We start from the raw sequence: 6,986 nt of genomic DNA on the forward strand, positions 1-6,986 counted from the left end.
GGGTTTGAACCACCAGCCTTCTGGTTAGCGGTCAAATGCCTTAGGCACTATGCCACCAGAGCTCCCTCTTGGCACCCCTGTAGGGCTTAATCCCTCTTCACCCCTGTGCAGCTTTATTTACCTCTAACTTTCCAGGGCATCTGAATCCTAAAAGGAATGGGAATGAAACTTGCTGAGTTGCAAGCAGCTGGGAATTTGGAATGTGTCTTTGGAGATACACATTGGCTCAGAACTTCCAAGAAAACTCAGTGGGAAGGGAGGAAAAACACTGTACTGACACGATGTCTTGTAGGGCCCGCCTCAGCCTTGCTAAATCGCCTGCGATTGCATTCCAGCAGCACTGCAGTGACCCAGTGTTCCAGTAAACAAAGAGGGGATGAGATGGACAGCCTTCAGATCAGGCTACCCTGGGGCTTTTAAAACAAAACAGAGGGGGGTAATCAAGGTGGGCCAGGGTGGGGACTGCCTTTATGCATATGCTGGATCAGAGATGCACACCCAACCCCCACCTCTAACTACACACACAAATGCCAAAACACACACAGACCCACCACCAGTGGGGCTTGGACAGATGCCAAAACCATAGATGTTCTAGTCTCACAATGGTTAGAAATGGGTAACCTCTTCTAGCACGCTTCCCAGGAACCCCAAAGCATGCGTGTGTGCAAAGGGTAAACTAAGGAGATAGTGACGCAGGCCAAGCCAGGCCACTGACTAATGGTGTCCACCCTAAGCAATACTTCTGCCTTCCAGAAATACAAACAGAGCTGCAGCAGACAAGCATAGTCATTTAGCTCATTTCCTCATCTGATTTCATGACACAGAATAACTGACTGACGATTCTATGATTCCTTGGGCTTATCCCACCCTCCCTGTCTCACCCCTACGCCCTCATACTTTCTTCTGTATCTGTAGTTCCATTCCACCAGCCAGCACATGAGCCTGAGTAATCATCAGAAGGGCTTAGCAGAAACACGAGGAAGAGTGCTTGGCTTAGAAAGCAACCCTCTGGAAGTTCTTTCTCTTAGTGTCCATCTGCTTTTGGTAATTTGGGGCTTTCTAGCCCAAATACCATACACAGTTTCCCCCTTCTAGGACACAAATAAGGAGCCCTGGTGGCACAATGGTTAAGCATTTGACTGTGAACCAAAAGATCAGAGAAGTTCAAACCCAGCAGCTCTGCAAGAGAAAGATGTGACAGTCTACTCCCATAAAGATTACAGCCTAGAAAACCCTGTGGTGCAGTTCTACCCTGCCACATGAGGTCGCTATGAGTTGGAATCAGTTCATTGACATCTAACCTTATGCCATAGAGTGTTATTTTCAATTCTACTTGACTGGTTTATCAAAGTATTTATCATCCAAACTAGGAAACACATCTGAGAGGTAAAGGTTTACTTGTTGCTACCACGTTGATTCTAACTCATGGCAATCTCATGTTTTACAGAGAAAAACTGCTCCTTAGGGTTTTCTTGGCTGTAATCTTTATAGAATCAGATCACTATGTCTTCCTTTTATGGTGCCACTGGGTAGATTTGAACCTCCAACTGTTAGATTAGTAGTCAAGAGCAAACTCTTTGCTATACCAAGGGAGGGACCTCTAAAGGAAGGACTATTTTTCAAAAAAGGGAATATTATTAAAAACATTATTAAAAACTTTAGGAGACAATGACATTAACTGGGACATATGGTCACCTGCATAGAGCATGTATCCATTTGTCATCCAAAAGGTATGTCACCCTTTTACAGTCCAGCCCTATTTTACAGGTAACATTTGCTATGACCAATTGGTCCTTGCCTTTACCTTTACTGATGTTAACATATTATTCTTTTATTTTCATGTGTAATGTTCATCTTCAGGCTATAATTGCATCTCTATTTTGACATGGGGAAGAGACAAGTTTTGAGAATTCCCCACATAAAAAGCTGTGTAACTCCTTCATTAGGACATTGAGTGACGTGTTCCAGCAGTCTCTAGCCGCTGACTAGTTTCCAATTTTTAGAGATGTACCTCATTCTGAGCATTAGTGACCAGTGAGTATTGTCAGCTTTTACTCACAAAATGGTCACACCTCAATTGTTGGACAAGGAAAACAGCATGACAAGTACTCATGGCAGGGACAAGGCCTTCCTCATACTACTTCCTTAATAATAATAATAGCATCAGTCTCCTTTCTGTCTATCCAATGTGCTTAAAGCACCATGTGTATTATTTCTGATGTTTACAGCCAGCTATAATGTTCTCTGATGGTGTAGCATTTGACTGCTAACCAGAAGGCTGGCAGTTCAAACCCACCAGCCACTCCTTGGAAGGAAGATTGGGCAAGCTACTTCTGTAGTGATACTGCCTCAGAAACCCAAGGAGGGGTCGCTATGAGTCAGGTCCGACTCGACAGCAGTGAGCTTGGTTTTGGTTCTAGTCATTCTTATTTTATTGGCTGAGGCTATAAACTGAGGCTAGAAAGAGAAATAGCTAAATATTAAATATCCAAATTTAAATCTACTAGGCCTAAGCTTATGCCTGTGCTCCACCAGGCTATGCAACTGCCTTCACAAATATGATTTGACTTCTTTCACCAGGGGCTGTGTGACTATTCAGTTCTATAGATTTCATCCTTCACATCATGCCATGCCCTCCCTCATAGTTGATCCCTCTTTCTTAATCAGTTGACTAGCTTAGAATAACTCATAATGGATCCTTGCTCATTCTTTGGAGACATTTTTCTTTGGCACTTTTCTATTACAACTGTCCATGATTTCATAATCCTGCATAACTTATTTCTTGCAAACCAAGACTCAGACAGCTCTAGGAAAGGACTGAGCAAGATCAGGCTTGGGCTGAGAGTTTGGCAATTTCCATAGGTCATTCTCATTTGCAGAAGTTCAGAGAGGTCAGAAAAGAAGGGGCTCAGAATGAGATGGAGGGTGGGGAGGTAGAGGGTTAAGGTGACTTAGGTGGCCTGGGATTTAAGTAGTCTCCACAAGTGTGGTAATTCGGTTTGTGTGGCAATCAACTCCATGGTGGGATCTACCACAAGCAGCTGAGTAGCTGCCTTTGGGTATGTGGTCTGCTTCCTGTATAAAAGGAGAAGCCTTTGGGAATGGTCTCTAGCCTATGGCATGCTTAGACCCTGCATGTAGCCATGTCATTGCTCAGCAGCCTGCTATGCTCTGCCAACCTTGGGACTTACAATGGACTTAAGTTAATGACCTGCCATGTGGTTTGGTAACATTGGGACTGTGCCTTTTACTTGTCAACCTTGGGTTTGTCAGCCTCAGCAGCCAGCAGCTGTCTGAGTGAAGAAATGCCTCTAGCTCCAGTGGGCCGGGAGCAGGAGGCAGAGCTGGACCCGAAGGTTGAGGGGCTTTCATCCAGCCCCTAGAGGCTGGCACTCTGAACTTGGACTTAAAGCCTCCAAATTGTGAAAGAATAAACTCCTGTTTGTTAAGGCCATCCATTTGTGGTATGTTTCCTGTCAGAGCAGCACTAGGTAACCAGTACAACAAGCAAGACTGGGTACCAAGTGAAGTCCTCCCAGGCAAAGCTTCTGCCAGAGTAGCACTCCATTATGGGAGCCAGTAGCATACCTGCCTAGTATTGGGAATAAAATGAGGAAGACTAAAGCAGGTCTATAATTACTTATTCATTCCAAGCATTCCTTCTCATTCCAACTGACCTCTAATCACTCTGCCAGATGTGTCTACTTCTGGAAACCTGAATGATCATTTTTTACCTGACCTCCACCTTCATCTCCCCATTGCCACAAACATAGCATGGTGGACACCTGTCCATGGACTTGGATATCAGCTACACCTTGGTTTGAATTTAGCTCTGTCTCTTATTAGCTGTGTAAATTAGGGTAAGATTCTGAACTTCTTTGGTCCTTAGTCTTCTCATTAGTACAGTATGGACAATAAAGGCCTGTTAATCTACTTCCAAAAAAATTAGCCATTGAAAACTCATGGAACACAATTCTACTCTGACACACATGGAGTCACATGAGTTGGAGTTGACTTGAGTGCAACTGGTTTGGGTATTTTAAAAAATAGATTTGTTATATGAATTAAAATAAATACATTTCTAATTTGCCAGTTGGAGAGTAGGCACTAAATGATTATCGTTGATATTATTCCAGTTGCTGTTGCTAGAGACTGGTGTAAATTCTTCCTCCAGAATCAGCTCATGTAGAATGGGAGCAGAGAGAAATTTAGAGATAGAGAGACCTTAGAGGTCAACTTGTTCAACTCCTTTATTTGGGAAGGAATCTGAGGTTCCTAAAGCTGAAATGATTGTCCGGAAAAATAAGGAAGTTACTTAGGTGGAGCAGTGGGAGGAGCTTTGGCTTTAGAGTCAGATACATGTAAATTTGAATTCCACTTGCCAGCTCAGCGGCCTTAGCAAATATCCTGTTGCTGTTGAATCAGTTCCAACTTATGACAACCCCATGTGTGTCAGAATAGGCACTATGCAAGGTAATTACAAATTTATTTTAATTTTTATGACAAATCTATTTAAATAATACACAAACTAGTTGTCCTTGAGTTGACTCCAACTCATGACATCCCCATGTGTGCCACCATAAAACTGTGCTCCATAGGGTTTTCAATGGCTGATCTTTCAGAAGGAGATCTCCAGGCCTTTTTCCAAGGCACCTCTGGGGAGACCTGAACCTCCAACCTTTTGGTTAGCAGCTCTCATGGACTGAATTATGTCCCCCCAATATATATATCAACTTGGCTAGGCCATGGATTCTCAATGATTTGGCAGTTATGTAAGGATGTAATTTGGCAGTTATATAATGATAAAATGATCCCCCATGATGTGATCTGATCTGATCAGCCAATCAGTTGTAATGGGATTAAGGTGAGTTGCAACACCCTTACTCAGATCACAGCCTGATCTGATGTAAAGGGAGTTTCCCTGGGGTGTAACCTCCATCACTCTTTATTGTACAAGAGCTAAAAGGACAGAGAATTGAGCAGAGAAACAGGGGTCTACTGCCATCAGGAAAGAAGAGCTAGGAGCAGAGTATACCCTTTAGACTTGGATCCTGTGCTAAAAACCTCCTACACCCAGGGGAAGATTGATGACATGCCACATGAAGATCACCCAGGAGTAAAAGCTAAATGATATAAGGATGTTCCTGCAGAACTGACAGAGAAACAAAGCTTTACCTTAGAATCATCACTTTGAATTGGGACTTATAACCTCTTAAGCTGTGAAAAAATAAATTTCTGTTAATTAAAACCACCTACTTGTGGTATTTCTGTCATAGCCACACTAGAGAACTAAGAGGAGCTCTGGTAGCATAGTGCCTAAGGCACTTGACTGCTAACCAGAAGGCTGGTGGTTCAAACCCACCAGCCACTCCTTGGAAGGAAGGTTGGGCAATCTACTTCCGTAGTGATACTGCCTCGGAAACCCAAAGAGAGGGCTCTATGAGTTGGGGCTGACTCACTGGAACAATAACAACAACAACAACTACAGAGAACTAAGATAGCAGCCAAGGATGTTAACTATTTGCACCACCCAAGAGCTCCCTTAACAATTACTTACTCTTCTCCATCTTCTCATGCAACATGAGGATAATAGAGTTAGTCTCCCCGGGTGATAAGGACTAAGGAGATAATGAGCATCAGGTACCCTGTGGGCACATTTGCTTGCTAGGGGTTCCAGCTGATTTGCCTTCACATCATTAAAACATCCCTGGGTCCCATAGCACAGGTGCAGGAGAAGGAACTGAGTGGAGCTTAAAAACAGAATTGGCTTGGCTGAAAAATTGAAATAGGAACATTTTACAAACAACTTTTGCCTATCCATCCCCAAATGTCAAGCTTACAGCAGAGTTTGATATATTAATCAGGGAAGAATTCTTATTGGCAAGGCTAAGAGACAAGATTATCTGAAAATTATCCATAGGTTAATCTAGAACTCTAAAGTAAAGAGAGTGAGGAGACCTGGGAGGAGTCATCAGAGAAGATAATCCTGAAAGTTTAAAACTGAACTTCTAGAATATCTTGCAAAACAATTTTGAAAGCACCTTAGTTTCTAGGACCAAATGGTATTTTGAATCGACAGCACAACATGGAGATGGCTTTGATGGGTGGCTGTCCATTTTTCAGGTGCAGCCCCTGCAGTGGTTTTGAAATAAGAAGTATAAGCCAGTTTTGCAGAGAAAAAGCAATTTCCAAGATGAATATGGATGAGGATGCCAAGACACTCCACAACAGGCCCAGCCCCTAAATGATCCAATTACAGGTTTTGAAATAGACCCAGGGGCAGAATTTAGAAACCTAAAATGGAAAGGGACAGGAGAAGCAATTTTGCAACTTGACAAGAAATTTACGCCCAAGAGCCTTCTGGGGAGCAGAAGGTTTGGAAAATGCATGCCTAAGGCATTTGACTGCTAACCAGAAGGCTGGTGGTTCAAGCCCACCAGCCACTCCTTGGAAGGAAGATGTGGAAATCTATTTCTGTAGAGATACTGTCTTGGAAACCCAAGGAGGGGTCACTAAGAGTCAGATCCAGCTTGATGGCAGTGAGTTGTTTTTTTTTTTTGTTGTTGTTTTGTTTTTTTAATGGTAGGTGGTTTCCATATGCTCCATGGGAAATAGGATTGACCTTTCTAGGAATAATCAGGGTATCAGGGTGAGGTTGATTGGGGTCTGAGAGAGGACTAGGGTATCTTGCTTGTAACTCTGTTAGATGCCTGGAGATTTTGCAATGCAGAGAAACAGCAAGTATCAGCAGAAGCAAAGTGACTAGATCCAGGTTTTTGTTGTTTTGTATTCCTAGTTTTTGTCAGAGGGAATGCAACCAAAAAATATTTAACAAATGAATTAATGGGTTAGACTGTCTTGTAAGACTTTTCCTTACATAGGAGATAATCAGCCACTCCTCGGAAGGAAGGTTGGGCAATCCTACTTCCGTAGTGATACTGCCTCGGAAACCCAAGGAGGGGTCGCTATGAGTCGGGGCTGACTCG

This window comes from Orycteropus afer, unplaced genomic scaffold, assembly GCF_000298275.1.
Source record: "Orycteropus afer afer isolate SDZICR_OR568_19922 unplaced genomic scaffold, OryAfe1.0 scaffold00043, whole genome shotgun sequence".
Classification (NCBI taxonomy): Eukaryota; Metazoa; Chordata; class Mammalia; order Tubulidentata; family Orycteropodidae; genus Orycteropus; species Orycteropus afer.